Here is a 16387-nt window from a genome sequence, read left to right on the forward strand (position 1 = left end):
ATGAAGCTAAATAAAGTACATGGCTAAAAAAAAAATAGCACGGTGTGTTCAGAGGAAGCAGACCACACTGATTAACAGTTGGAATTATGAGGTCAGCCTGACTGAGCTAGGATCATGTTGCTTACTAGGGTCACAATAACTTGCTTATCCGGCAGGTCACTTTTCTCATATTTTGCCCACATAACTGTAGCCAAGTCATAGGGGGTGGTATTGAGGATTAAATGGAGATTACATATCTATAAACAGGGACTCATGCATAATAAATGTTCTTGCTACTATTGTTAGACCTATTACTACTAGAAAAGTCTAGATGGTTGAGAATGGCTCAAACATAAAGAAAACAGAAAGAAGTGTGGGTTATCAGAGTGGTATTTCTCATTCTGTCGTTTTGTTCCCAGGTATCTAGTTACTTAGAAGAAATATTTTATTTTAAATGGGTGACTGAGTTATGCTGACCAGGCTACTCTATGTTTCTTCCCATTGCTAAATATATTCTGGTTCCAGTGGCTCTTAAACCTGGGTATGCACCAGTATCCCCAATCTGATAAGAAATGGCATCTCTTGGGTCTAAACCTAGAGATTTTTACTCAAGAATTCAATTCTTAGTCCTTAAATTTTTAAGGTGGAGTTGAGACACTTGCATTTATTTATTTATTTATTTATTTATTTATTTATTTATTTATAAAGATTTTATTTATTTATTCATTAGAATACACAGAGAGGAGAGAGAGAGAGAGAGAGAGAGAGGGAGGCAGAGATACAGGCAGAAGGAGAAGCAGGCTCCATGCAGGGAGCCCGATGTGGGACTCGATACCAGGTCTCCAGAATCACGCCCTGGGCTGAAAGAAGCGCTAAACCGCTGAGCCACCCGCGCTGCTCGGTACTTACATTTTTAAAAAACTTCCTTAGTGGTTCCCATGACCAGCTAAATTTGAAAACCTCTATTGTGGTCTACTCAGAAGCCAGGTCAATATGTTTCTCTTATTTATCCACTTAATAAAATAATACCTAGCTTATCTAGATTATCTAATAATAACAGATTCTTAAAAGCACAGCCAACCCTTTTATTTTTAATTAAAAAAAAACCCAATTCATCCAAAGAAGGCATAATAAGATTATAACTTCTTTCTTAATTAGTTACTAAAGCATTTTGCAAGAATGATGCTATAAAAGACCAAGGAAAGACAGAGAGACAAGTTAACTTTTCATCAAACATTAAAAAAAAGAAGTATCACTCGCTGGGATTAAATATCACAACACTGCTAAAATAAATTGTTTTACCATCATTTACTCTATTCTCAGTTACATTTAGCAGTGTAAATGATGAATGAGAAACCCAAATAATTCATCTCGGTTTCAAGATTATTGTTAGGAAGAGCTAAATTTTGATTTTGTCAGAGTCCGTTTGTTCTTTCAGGAGTTCTGTCTTAAAGATTATCAATCAGTCATCTCAGAGAATTCCATTTGCTTCACACAGTAATTGTTCACTTATAGTTTAGTGTACCTCAGAGTTTGTTAATCATTCATTATTTGACAGGAAGTCCGAGATGAAGAACATTTTAAGCAAAAGCCTGATTAGGAATACAAATAAACATCCCTGAGGTTATGATATAAAAATAATATTATATGATTTATAAATAAATTCAAGGGCAGGGCAAAATATAAGAGCTGGCAAGGTAAGACCAGGTCAAGAAGTGCGATATTAAAAATTTGGACTTTATCTTAAGAGGGAGCAGGAGCTATTCACGGATTTTAATGGTACAATTTACATATGTGGAATCTAAAAAATTAAACAAATGAAACTGCAAAGAGCAGAATCAGACCTACAAATATAGAGAACAAGCTGAAGGTTGCCAGAAAAGAGGCACAGAAGGATGAGTACAATGGGTGAAGAAGGGAGGGAGGTACAAGCTTCCAGTCATGGAATGAGTGAGTCAGGGGAACTAAAAGGCATGGCATAGGGAATAGGCAGGATAGGGGACAGGGAATATAGTCAATATATTGTGTGTGTGTGTGTGTATATATATATATATATATATATATATATAGTATATTGTATATATAGTCAATATATAGTATATATATTATATACTATAATAGCGTTGTAGGAGACAGATGGTAGCTATAGTTGTGGTGACAGATACTCAGATGATAATATCAAAAGGCTGTATTAATTGGTTACCTGTGGAAACTGAGGGCAACCCATGAAGCAAAAATCACCACAATCTCCTTAGGAAAATGGACAAACTGTCGTCTTACTCATTGCCCTTAAATTCTAATGGACCTGGATTTGGATCTGGCTTCTCCACTTTTATGTTGAGGCTTTGGGCAAATTACTTAATCTCTCTGAAACTTACATAAAGTGGAGTCAATAATACTTCACAAAACTAGTATAGATATTATATGAGAACATATTTAAAGAACCTAGTACAGTGTCTATTACATAATAGGTGTTCAATACTTATTCACCCCTTCTTTCTTATAACACAGCTACTCTAGGTGTATCTATTATGAAAAGTAAGGTATACTCATTTAAATCCCTAAAGAAGCTAAATTTGTTTCAATAAATGAGATTATTTTAACATAGTACTTAACAAATACTATGATTTATATGTGTCAGGAGATGTAAGACATTTAAAATGTGGACATTGAAAATTATTATATTACCATTTCTAGAAACACAGATAAATTGAGAGAAGCCATCTGCTTCTAATATTGTTAAATTATTTCAAAAACAGTAAGGATAGCTAGGAGCTTTATAATGAAAGACAGATCTTAGGAAAAGTATCCTACTTTCTATTTGTAAGAACAGGGTCTCTGAACCTGCTCTCACCTTTGCTTTGGCTCTTCCCTTTGCCTGATATATTGTCCAGAAATCTTCATGACTAACTCCCTCATGGCCCTCAACCTTTTGCTCCTCCTAAATGAGGCCAACTTGATCACCCTCATTAGACTGCAACCTCCCCACTCCTGCCCAGCACTAATACTGGTCCCTTTAACCCTAACTCTTCTTCTGTTTCCTTTTTTCCCCTTTCTACCTTAGCCCTTATCTCTTTTTAACAAACTGTACAATTTACTAATTATTTATTTTTTATTGCCTGTCTCTTCCCAATAGGATATAAACTCCATCAGGCCAGAGATCTAAGACTGTTTCATTTGTTATTTACTTATTATTATGTCAAGTACCTAGAATAGTGCCTAGTACAATGAGTTATGAAATGAGCATTTGTTGTTAAGCAAGCATGTCACTAATATAAAATCCAGTCATTAATACTGGGGAAAAACAAAGTCTAAGCAAAGTGGCTGTTGAAACCAAAAGTTCCTATTCACTGGTACTCACAACACTCTCTATTCTTAGAGCATCTGTACCAGGACTAGTGAGCACAGGAAAGAGTAAGTTAGCTGTAGGGGGAAATGACTGGCTTTGGAAGTAGGTACTTTGGTAGTGAGGCGTGGTCTGGTGATGAGAACAAAGAGCTGGATTTAAGAGTGCCATTTTGCTTTTAAGCATGTAGAGATGCTTTCTTATGCCAAAGAAAGGCATAAAAATCCAATTACTTATCAACAATTTATCAGGGATACTATCTGCTTAACGATAGAAGATTATAATAATTTATATCTGGTCAAAATGTCATTAGTGTTCGCTCTTGTTCTCTCTCTCTCTCTCCCTTCTTTCCCCAACCTTCCTCCTTTTGTCCCTTTCCCTCTTTGTTTTAGAAAACATGGGAGAATGATGATAATATTCTAGTCTTTGATAAAAACATAATTCGCAATCTAGCCTGATTTCCTAGTCTGCAAAAACTGTGACTCGCAGAGAGGACCGATCTTTCTTTCAAGTGAACCCAGCTACCTTGAAGGGCACAATCAAGCAAGATAACCCAGGCACCAAGGACAGCCTAGGCTGGAGTGACTTCATGAATTTCCAGACAAGAAATTCAATTACATCGCAATGCTCTATCTACACTATAGAGTACATGAAAAAAGGAAAGGTGTTTCAGTAATTCCATTTTGCATGGATTTCATGATATGTTTGTTTTCTAGTCTAAAGATTTCTTGGAGATAAGAGTGAAATAAATGAGGTTTAGGCAACTCTAGAGAATACAGATTAAGATAGAAAAAAATGCCAAACCAAATAAGCCTAAACTCATTTAACAAAGCAATGCCTGTTGATTGATTTATATTTGGTTTTGTAATGGGAATGCACACAGAGTCCACTGCGCCTAACTTCCTGCACTTCACATTTTAGCCCCATCCTTGGCAACTGAAAGCCCAATGGGAAGGTTGATGATAGAAGATCAGATAATCTGCAAAGCAGATAATCTGCTTCTCACAATTGAGTATTAGAACAGTCTAGTAGGCCACCTGAGCCCCCATAATATACCCTTTCCAGGCCCACAAACAGAGCCTTTCAGGTTATTGACCCAAGCCCAGAGGCATCATGGAGGCTCACAATTAAAAGGCTTTGACCCAACTTCTGACCTCAATGTCCGCTTCCTGTGGAGAGTGTCTGAACTGGTCTAACAGAATTGCAGATTTAGGAATGCTGCCCACATTACTTTCAATCTACCTTCTAGCTCACAAAACCATTAGGATCCCATTTGTTCAGATATATGTTGGTGCAACAGCTCAAAACAGTTCCTATTAGTCTTTGTTACACAGATGGCTATGATGTTCTCAAACATTACTTATCTCTTCTATCAAAGGTGACAATCTTTATTTGAAAACATGTAATACATGTATTTGCAGCTTTAGCTCTATGCCTAATTAATGAATACTACATCTTTATTGATGCAGATTTATTAGAAGCCTCAGCATGATCATAGTAATAAACAGGTCTCTGAGAAACAAAACCTCCAGTAACCTTAGTTCTGTAATTGCTTTTGCTTGCACAATAAATGTATATTCAAAACTAAGATAGCTGTCCAAAAATGAAGCAAATTTCATTCAATTGCCTATGAAACTGCCTGGATAGCTAAGAAGCTCAGAAAAAATGAGAAACCTGCTTCTTCAGAGATGGAAACCCCATTTGACAAACTCTCAGTCAGAAGAAAAAAATTTAAATAGGACAATGTTGATACTAGCAAATCAAGTACTTTGTTCTAAATCAGTTTATTCTTTTCTACAGTTTTATTCTCTTCAAAGAGCATAGCAGTAAGAGACTGTTCTTTATCACTGGTATCTCCAGAACCATCCCCACCATTGAGTATTGAGTCAGATATCTTACTCCTAGGGGACAGATGTAAAATTCCTAACAGCTCGGAGACTGGTCCCAGCTCTGGTCTAATTATGCAGTTCTGAGTTCACTCAGTGACTCATACTACACAAGTACCTGCTTGCCAAATAACTGTCGATGTGTATGTGTGTACGGTGTCTGTACAAAAAATAGGAATAAGCAAAAACCTCTTATGTCTTAGAAAGCAGCTGGAGCAAACTCTGTTATTCATGGGAAGTAAACCATCCAAAGGATACAAATTTCAGATACAAGTATAACTAGTCAAAGAGAATTCTGTCTAAACTCGAGCATATTCCATCAGCTATCATTTCTCCAGGTCAATCTACAGCCCTATCAAAAGCAAAAAACCAAAATCATCAGCAATAGTTAAAATATAAGAAAATAAGACCCTAGATCTTTGAAGCCTATGTGAATTTCCAGACAAGACACATAGGATGACTACGTTAACCATGTCCTCACTGATAACCAAGTAACAAAATGGTAGCAGGTTTGTGATGGTATGTTTATGATACTTGCCAAAGGGTGATTATGTAATTTTTGGGAAAGTAGAGTTTGCTCTGTAGAAGTTACTTGCCATTAATGTGCAAACCACTATATTTATGTTATGTTTTATTATTTTCCAATCAGACAGATTGTGATAGCATTTCTTTTTAGTTTTAAAGCAATTAAATTTATAACATGTACTTAGCTTCAATTTGACAAATACTTTGAGCACCTACTCTATACAGTACATTAAATTAGTTACTGCTAAAGAGTACAGTGATGAATTGCATAACAATTCAGAATATGGAAAATCTGTCTTTTTAAAATAATCCATTTGATTCCTACTTATAATTATTATAACAGTACACAGAAATATATAAACTGGTACTTTTACATTATTATATCATAGGGTTTTTGCTCACTTTCCATTTTTTAGCATTACTAACAACTATATTTAGGGAATAAAATTAATCAATATACTCAAAAAACATGTAATTAATTAATACATTGTTCATCTCAAGTCTCAGAATTTCAAGTTCTAGGTAATGTAAACAGAAAAGATCAGAGCATTTATCGGATTTAACAGTTCCAGAATCCCTAAAAAGTGAAGATTGTTGGCCTTCATTTTGGAGAACTTTTCAATTTATGCCAGATCACTCGTTTATAGTTGGAATTTTATCAGCAGATTCAGATTTTTGTGGGACCTGAAGGCTGCACAATTTATGGGCTCTTCTTTAAGAAAGGAATGCAAAATTAGTTTCAGCTCCTGCAAAGGGGCCCAGCAGTAGAGGAGCCCTAAAGCTTCAGCTTCATTAGCTTCTGAACAAATCCATCTCTGGTTTGCAGCCATCAGTAACATGCTTTCATTAATGACATGATGTAAAACAGAGCAACAAGTATCCTTAACTTAAGTTGGGGCGGAAATATATTTCTCTGAAACTTAATTATGGGAGCTATGTGGATCTTGTGAAAATGAGCTCCTACAGCACCCCCAGAAACCTACTCTAACATCACTATGCACAGCATCAGGAGGAGGCTCAAGGTTAATCACTCATTTCCCTTTTCAATCTGTCTCAATTACTGTTATGGGATGCTTCAATTAGTCATTCTCATTCTCTCCAGGGGTAGGGAGAGATTGCAGATAACTCATCCCAAATAGACTTCACAATTTGAATTCCTCCACCCTGCTAAAGAAAAATATTCACTAGAGAAAAGCAAGATTTGCTATCATCCACTCTGTACTCCATCAATGCCACTCTTTCATCAGACAAAAAGAAGCCGTAAGTCTTCTGGGATGCAAGGCCTTCTTTTCCCTTCCCCCAAGGAGTAAGTTCTGCTTCTACCACACATTCAGCCCAAGACAGCCCTAGGCGATTGTTCTTAAAACTACCCTTGGAAGGCTCTTTCCAGAAGCTAGTCCCCGAGACAGACAACCATATTATCAATCACAGAGACAGCATATATACTTTTTTTCTATGCCTTTTTTCCCAAGACTGCTTAGCCTTAGAATCTAAAATCTGCAAAAAGAGACATTCAATTACTCTTTAAGAAGCATGTGTGGTATCATTAGTTTATGGAAGACTACAAAGAAAATGTTTTCTAAACCAAGAAAGAGTAATGCCTCTTAACATAGAGAAGATACTGATCTCTAAATTCATGGGATAAGAAAAAATTCTAATCCAACAAAAAGCTTTGTTGCAAAGGTTGTGTTTTTATCTTTGCAAAAAATCTAAGAAGTCTTGGTACTGTTCTCATGATACAGAGATTACATGCATGTGTTACTACAGCAGTAGTATAAAATGTCATCTATGAATGGGTAAAGATTTCTAGTTATATTGGCATTTCAGTAATTGTTTATTCTTCCATGAAGAACTAAATTTGCTCAAGGACTGTGTGAAGTGGTCTATTTCTGATCAGTTATTTCTTCCTCTGTGCTATTACTGCACTTTGTACTCATCCACTTAAATCATGGGACAATTACTTGTTCTAAGGACTGTTTCACCCAATAGACAATAAACTCCTGGAGGTGGAGCACTGGGGCTGTTTTCATTTCTGTGTCCTTAGTGGTGAGTAGAGTGCTAATACATAGTAGGCACTCAATGAGTGGGGTTTACTGAAGAAGGAACATGGAATAGATAATATTCAATGGTGAAATTTATATATTTAAAAAATTGACTTTGAATTGTGCTCTTCAATTAAATGGGAATGACAGGGTGCCTAATAGTCTAGAAATTAACATGGCCTATTGAAAAATTTAAAGAGCTACTGTATAAGAGCTGTTCAAAAGATGCTCTCAATGGAACCAAGCAGTGCTAAGAATGGAGTGATCCACAGTACATAACAATGCCTCCTTCCAGAATAACATTTCAAAACCCAGAGATTAAAAATATTCCAGATGTGTTTAAAATTACATCACTTATTTCAAATTTCTTACAAGATTAACACCTTATTTCTTTTCTTTCCTGACTTCCTTTTCTATAACAGTTGTATTTTTGCACATAAGAATAATACAAAACTCAGTCTTGACTTATGAAACTCTCCTCCACTATAAGCCCAAAATATTTCAAGATAATAATTACAGGCACACCTCAGAGATATTGTGGGCTTGGTTCCAGACCATGGCAATAGAGCAAAAATCACAATAAGGTGAGTCAAATGAATTTTTTGGTTTCCTAGTGCATATAAAAATCATGCTTACACTGTTCCGTAGCCTATTAAGTGCACAATGGCATTGTGTCTAAAAAACAATGCATATACCTTAGTTTAAAAATACTTTACTGCTACACAATGGGAGAAGATATTTGTAAATGACATATCAGATAAAGGGCTAGTATCCAGAATCTATAGAGAGCTCATCAAGATCAACATTCCAAAAATAAATAATCCAGTAAGAAATGTGCAAAAGACATAAACAGACATTTCTCCAAAAAAAGACATACTAATGGCCAACAGACACAAGAAAAAATGCTCAACATCACTCATCATCACGGAAATACATATCCAAACCACAATGAGATACCACCTCATACCTGTCAGAATGGCTAAAATTAACAACTCAGGAAACAAGAGATGTTGGCAAGGTTGTGGAGAAAGGGGAAACCTTTGTGCTGTTGGTGGGAATGCAAGCTGGTGCAGCCACTCAGAAAGTAATATGAAGGTTCCTCAAAAAGTTAAAAATAGAACTACCCTATGACCTAGCAATTGCACTACTAGGTCTTCATCCAAAGGATACAAAAATGGTGATTTGAAGGAGCATATGCACCCCAGTGTTTACAGCAGCACTCTCAGCGATTGCCAAATTATAGAAAGAGCTCAGATGTCCATTGACTGATGAATGGATAAAGGAAAATGTGATATATATATATATATATATATATATATATATATATATACACACACACACAATGGAATATTAGTATTAAAAAGAATGAAATTTTGCCATTTGCAACAATGTGGATGGAACTAGAGTGTATTATGCTAAGCGAAACAAGTCAGAGAAAGACAAATATCATATGATTTCATTCATATGTGGAACTCAGATGAAGTCAAGGGAAGGGAAGAAATAAGATAAAAACAGAAAGGGAGGTAAACCATAAAAGACTTTTAAGTATAAAGAACAAACTGAGGTTTGATGAGGAGAGGAGGCTTGGGAGCACCCATGTGCTTGAATGGGTGATGGGCATTAAGGAGGGCACTTATTGGGTGTTATATGTAAGTGATGAATCATTAAATTTCTCTCCTGAAACCAATACTACACTATACATTAACTAACTTGAATTGAAATAAATAAAAAATGCTTTACTACTAAAAAATGCTAATCATCATCTGAGCTTTCAGAGAGCCATAATCTTTTTCTCACGGAGGGTCCTGACTCAATGTTGATGGCTGCTGACTGATCAGGTGGTTGCTAAAGATCTGGATGGCTGTGGCAATTTCTTAAAATAAGACAACAATGAAGTTTGCTGCATTGTATGACTCTTCCTTTCATGAATGATTTCTGGGCAACATGAAATGCTGTTTGAGAGCATATTACTGACAAGAGAGCTTTTTCCAAAATTGAAGTCTCTCTTCTCAAACCCTGTTGCTACTTTATAAGTCAACTTTATGTAATATTCTCAATCCTTGGTTGTCATTCCAACAATCTGCATAGCATCTTCACAGAAACCACTTTCTTTGCTCATTCATAGGAAGCAACTTCTCATCCATTCAAGTTCTATCACAAGATTGTAGCAATTCAGTCCCATCTTCAGGTTCCACTTCTAATTCTAGTTCTCCTGCCATTTCTACCATATCATCAGGTACTTCTTCCACTAAAGTCTTGAAGCCCTCATGAGGGTTGGCATCAACTTTTTCCCTTTCCTATTTAATGTTATTTTGACCTCTTCCCATGGATCACAAATGTTCCTAATGGAATCTAGAATGGTGAATCCTTTCCAGAAAGGTTTAAATTTATTTTGCCCAAATCCATGAGAGGAATCACTCCCTATGGCAGCTAGAGCCTTATGAAATATATTTCTTAAGTAATAAGACTTGAGAGTTGAAATTATTCCTTGATCTATAGGCTGCAGTACTGATGCTGTGTCAACAGGCATGGAAACAACATTCATCTCTTAGTCCATCTCCATCAGAGCCCTTGGGTGACTAGGTGTATTGTCAATGAGCAGTCATATTTTGAAAGGAATCTTTTTTTGATCAGTAGGTCTCAATAATGGGCTTAAAATATTCAGTAAACCAAGTCATAAAAAGATACGTTGTCATCTAGGCTTTGTCACATTTATAGAGTACAGGCAAAGTAGTTTTAGCATAAATCTTAAGGGTGCTAAGATCTCCAGAATGATAAACAAGAATTAGCTTCAACTTAGTTATCATCTGCACTAGCCTCTAATGAAAGAGTCAGCCTGTCCTTTGAAGCCAGGCACCGATTTCTCTTCTCTAGCTATGAAAGTCCTACATGGCATCTTCTTCCAATACAAGGCTGTTTTGTCTACATTGAAAATCTGTTGTTCAGTGTAGTCACCTTCATGAATTATCTTAGCTGGATCTTCTGGAGAACTTGTTGCAGCTTCTCCATCAGCACTTGCTGCCTCATCTTGCACTTTTATGTGACAGAGATGGCTTCCTTCCTCAAACTTCATGAACCGACCTCTGCTAGATTCAGACTTTTCTTCTGTAGCTTCCTCACCTCTCTTAGCCTTCACAAAACTGAAGAGACTTAGGGCCTTGTTCTGGATTAGGCTTTGGCTTAAGGGAATGTTGTGGCTGGTTTGATCTTGTATCCAGACCACTCAGACTTTGTCCATATCAGCAATAAGGCTGTTTCACTTTCTTAGCACTCATCTGTTCAATGGAGTAGCATTTTTTTTTATCTCCTTCAGCAACTTTTCCTTTGCACTCACAACTTAGCTGTTTGGCACAGAGACCTACTAGCTTATTGGCCTAGCATGTCTTTCTCGCTAAGTTTGATCATTTCTAGCTTTTGATTCAAAGTGAGAGACATGTGACCCTTGCTTTCACTTGAACACTTAGAGGCACTGTAGAGTTATTAATTGGTCTAATTTCAATATTGTTGTGTCCTAGGGAACAATGAGGCCCGAAAAGAGGAGAGAGAGATGGGGAAATGACCAGTCAGTGGAACAGTCAGAACACACACGTTTATCAGTTAAGTTCACCATCTTACATGGGTGTATAGTTCATGGCAGCCAAAAACAATTGCAATAGTAATATCAAAGGTCACTGGTTGTAGATAAATATAATAACAATGAAACAGTATGAAACATTGTGAGAATTACCAAAATGTGACAAGAGGCACACAAAGTGAACAAACGCTTTTGGAAAAATGACACCAATAGACTTGTTCAATGTAGAGTTGTCACAAACCTTTAGTTTGTAAAAAACAACAACAACAACAAAAACAAAAACAAACTAGTATCTCTGAAGTACAATAGGTGAAGCACAATAAAATGAGTTATAACTTTATATCATATTGGAAGAAGGGAAAGAAGAAGATTAAATCTCAAAAATATTGGTGAAACCTTCCTTGGTATCTTCTAACCTCCTCGTCACCACCTCCCTCTTGCATAGTTCCCACATTTTCTTTTTGCATGCAGGGCTCTGACACAACTGAACATTCAACCTGTCTCTTTCTCTACTGTGCTCTGCTTCCTTATCGCATTTCATAAGTGAGCATTTCTTATTGTTTCAGTGACCACTTTAGAGTGTGCTTACAGTCATGAATTCAGAAGATAATGGGAAGTAACTAGATAAGATTAGTTGGTTAAAGCTGATTTTAGGAGACTGAGCATTTCTATAATAATAATAATAATAATAAATAGTAAATATTTTACATAATGATAATTTTGACCCAAGTACTGCTTCAAGTGCTTTGTATATATTAAACAAACAAACAACTATTTCTCCCAACTTCTTATAAGATAGGTTCCATTTTCGTCCCCTTTTATAGTCAAGAAAGCTGAGGCTCAGAAAGGCTAACAATTGACTGCTACTGTCACTGAGATTCTATCTCAGTTTAGCTTCAGAATATGTGCTCTTTATGAATAATGATGATGATACTGATGACATCAACAAAGTAATAATACTAAAAGTTAGGAGCACTTATTAGGTGCCAGGCATATTCTAACTACTTGGTAGATATTCATTCACTCACTTATTGTAGAAACAACACTAGACTGGAAGTCAAAAACACCAAGATTCTACTCTAAATCCTCATACGGATTAACTGTAAAATTTGGAGAACGTCACTTCAAACACTTTGGGTCTCAGTTTTCACAGACACATATTACAGTTACTGAACCAGATGATCTCTCAAATCTAACATTATATTTATCGTCTGCCTACTCAGAATAAACCAACAGAAGAGGCCTTTGAGATGAGGGCAGAGGTACTATAATTATATTCTTGCTCTCAAAAAGTGTGTATACTAAGTCAAACAATATCAATGATTGAAGACCAACAAAGATTTCACATGGTACTCAAAATTGCTATTTGGTGGATTAATACAGAATACAAAATAAAATTTGGTAATTGCTATGGACTGAATTATGCCCCCTCACCCCAAATTCATATGTTGAAGCACTAAGTCATTCTGTGATTGTATGTACCCTGATACGGCCTTTTGGAGGTAATGAAGGTTAAATGAGGTCATAAGGGTAGGGCTCTAAACAACAGGGCTGGTGTCTTTAAGAGGAGGAGACACCAAAGACTTCAATGACTCTCTCTCCACCATGTGAGAACACAGCAAGAAGGAGCCAGAAATAGATCTTTTGCCAAGAAATGAATCACCCTGCACCTTGATTTTGGACTTCTTAGCCACTGGGAGAAATAAATTTCTGTAGTTTAAGCCACCCAGCCTATGATATTTTGTTAGTGCAGCCCAAGAAAACTAAGAGTAATTAAAGAAAAAAAAATTCTGGAAGCCATAATGGAAAAGACTGCTAAATTGTACATTAAAAAAAAAACAAAAACAAAACTTTACATGACAAAAAAAATTGTGCAGTCAAAAGATAACTGGAAAAAAATTTGTAACACATGTAACAGAAATAGACTATTACTATATGAATAACTTATAAAATCAATGTAAAGGATTAGGGAAAGGGAAAACTGGTAAAAAGATACGAACATGTTTCCATCCTTGATGCCTAGTCCAGTTCCTTGAGAGAGATAGCTAATGATTAATGAACTAAATACATAAATTATGTCATTTCATTTTTGTTAGTCTTTTTAAAGCACACAACTTATATAAATTTAAATATAAATTTTAAACCTATATAAAATTCATTAATTTTATAGAATTATTACAGACTTGTATAGAAATATAAAATCAGATTATATTAAAAACAAAAAAGGTATGGGGGCACCTAGGTGACTCAGTGGCTGAATATCTGTCTTTAGCTCACGGCATGATCCCAGGGCCCTAGGGTCGAGTCACACACAGGGCTCCCCGCAGGGAGCCTACTTCTCCCCCTGCCTATGTCTCTGCCTCTCTTTCTGTATGTCTCTCATGAATAAATAAAATAAATCTTTAAAAAAAAAAACAAAAAAGGTATGTAAAATCCAGTGAACATTAAACAAACTACTCAACCTCACTTGTAACTGATAATAAATAGGTAATACTATAATAAATTAGATATATACACATCTAAAGAAGATTATATTTCTTTTAATAAATTTAGAAGTTGGTGATACTTACTGTTGGTAAGGAGAGAAAAATGGTAGAGCCTTTTAAGAGGAAAGTTATTTATCAAAATTAAAAATATAAATACTATGGCCCAGCAGTTCTACTTCTAGGAACGGATTCTACCAATATAATCCAAAGACAAACATCAAGATAAAGGAATACTAATGTTCATGACCAGTTGTTTATAACAGTAAAAAACTAAAAACAACCTTACAGATTCATTCATGGAAGATTAGTTCAATCCATTATGATACACTTTGTCAATAGACTTGTGCAGATGTTAAAACAGAATAAAGGAAGACTGCATTGAGTTACGGAAAAAAAAAAAAAAAGCAAGGCCCAGACTTTTATACATTACCAGTTGGTGTGAATTTTTAAAAGTATACACATATACAAAGGTGCGCGCGCGCGCGCGCGCACACACACACACACACACACACACACACACACACAATTATACTGGTATTTTTGTCAATATTTTTCTGGTAGAAAACATGAGAAATTTAACAATGGCATTCCAAAAGAAGATATTGGAGAGGGATACTTTCATTTACTGTTTTATTTTGGTGTGTACCTATAATATATATTTAAAAATATAATTCTTAAAAACAGATTTATATAAAAGTCATTAAATTATGGGTCTATCTTTAATTTCTAAAAATCAACTACCCTTCCTGAAAAGACTATTTGAATATTCAACAGTCAGTATGGCAAATAATTCAGTGAAGTTAACATTTCTTCCTTCCATAGCAATGTCTTTTTCTTTAGCAATTTCTCTTTTACAAACAAACCACACTGAGTTTGTTCTGAGCTCTCTTCCCATCTTGTTCCTTTACATGCATTCAGTTGGCAAATCCAGCTAATGTTCTTCCATTTGTGCTGCTAGGACCCTGGCTCAGGTATTCGTTATCTGTTATCTGGTATTCGTTATACTGTTGTCGTTAGACAACAGTAACAGTTCAAGGAGATGTTGTTCCTGAGTTCTACGTAGCATGTACTTCACAGATTCTGCTTTCTAATCCCTACAGCAATCACAGGAGGTTGGTATTAACATCTCTTTTTCCTGGATACCTACAATATGATTACAGCTAAAAAATGGTGCAATTGGGTGGATGAAAAGTAATGTCTCATTGCTTGAAATTAAATTTCTCTAACTCTTAAAAGGTGGAACATATTTTTATTCATTTATTGGCCATTATATTCTCCTGCAGCATTTCCTGTCATATGTTTTGTCCATTTTTTAGCTAGGTGGTTTGTCCTTTGTTTATGGATTATAGTAGTTTCTCATGTATTTTTAATATTTTTGCCTCAACTGTTTTTAAAAAAAATTTCAAACCTATATCAAAATTGCCAACAATAGTATAACGAACATCTGTATACTCTTGGCCTATATTCACCAATTACCAATTGTTAACATTTTGCCACCTGTCTTTCAACTCTCCACCCCCAAACTCTCTCCCTCTGATAGACTGCACAACATTGGGAGACTTCTTATCTCAATACTTTAGCATGTATTTTGTGTCTCTTCATACTTTTTGCTATCCTAGCCCTTCACAGATCCCTTCTCCAGCCTAATTAATTCCCACAACTTCTTGCATCATCCATTTACTGTTTCCTTTCCCTGGAATATATTTCTTCCATTTTCCATATATCCAAATTTTATCCATCCTTCAAGGCCCAACTCAGATGTCCCTTGAGCAATGAAGCCTTGCCTTCTCAATTTTCCTTCTGTTGCCTATACAATTGCATACCACTTATTGCTTTCTTCTTGGCACCACCGTTTATGTATACATTTATGTATATGCCTCACATCTCTAACAGTCATGAGCACTTAAGGAAAGGAATTGTGTCTGGTAGTAACTTATATTTTCCATGGATCAGAGCAAAGCAATTTGTAAATAGGAGACACTCAATAAGCATCTGCAACATCACTGAATAAGTGCACATTTTTAAGAAAATCAGAGGGAAATTAATAGTCTATTTCCAACCCTTTCAAGAATTCTTTGTGATTTTCTACACATCACTAAACTTTAGCAGTGGTGATACTCATTATAAAATAATATCTCTTTCTTTTCAAGACCAGGCATTTTATATATGCCGTTCACTGTGTCACTTAATCCCTACAACAGCCTTAGACATTATTACCGTATTACAAGAGGAAACAGAAGTGTAGAGAGATCAAGTAACATGCCCATGCAGGTAGAATATTGGTCCATGATTTTTGTCACATTTATCTTTTTATTATTTATATTGCTCACTTCACCTGTAGCGGGTGTTCAATCAATGTTTGTCAAATGACTTGCTTAAAATCAGGTGTTTGCACCTACTAGAGATATATGAATTCAATAATTGATGCTATTTAGCAAACAAAACAAAACAAAAAACCACCAATACAGATAAATAACTCATACTTGATAGTTAAAGAAAAGTTGATACTATCTGTTATACACAGAAAATGACATAATAATCTTTGGAAC

General features: G+C 35.6%; 1 protein-coding gene across 3 annotated transcripts in view; it reads right to left on the reverse strand.

Annotated features, from left to right (window-relative positions):
* Positions 1-16387, reverse strand: part of SLC10A7 (solute carrier family 10 member 7) — a 241172-nt gene that overhangs the window by 102663 nt on the left and 122122 nt on the right. The window lies entirely within an intron of this gene.

This window comes from Vulpes vulpes, chromosome 10 (genome assembly GCF_048418805.1).
Source record: "Vulpes vulpes isolate BD-2025 chromosome 10, VulVul3, whole genome shotgun sequence".
Lineage (NCBI taxonomy): Eukaryota > Metazoa > Chordata > Mammalia > Carnivora > Canidae > Vulpes > Vulpes vulpes.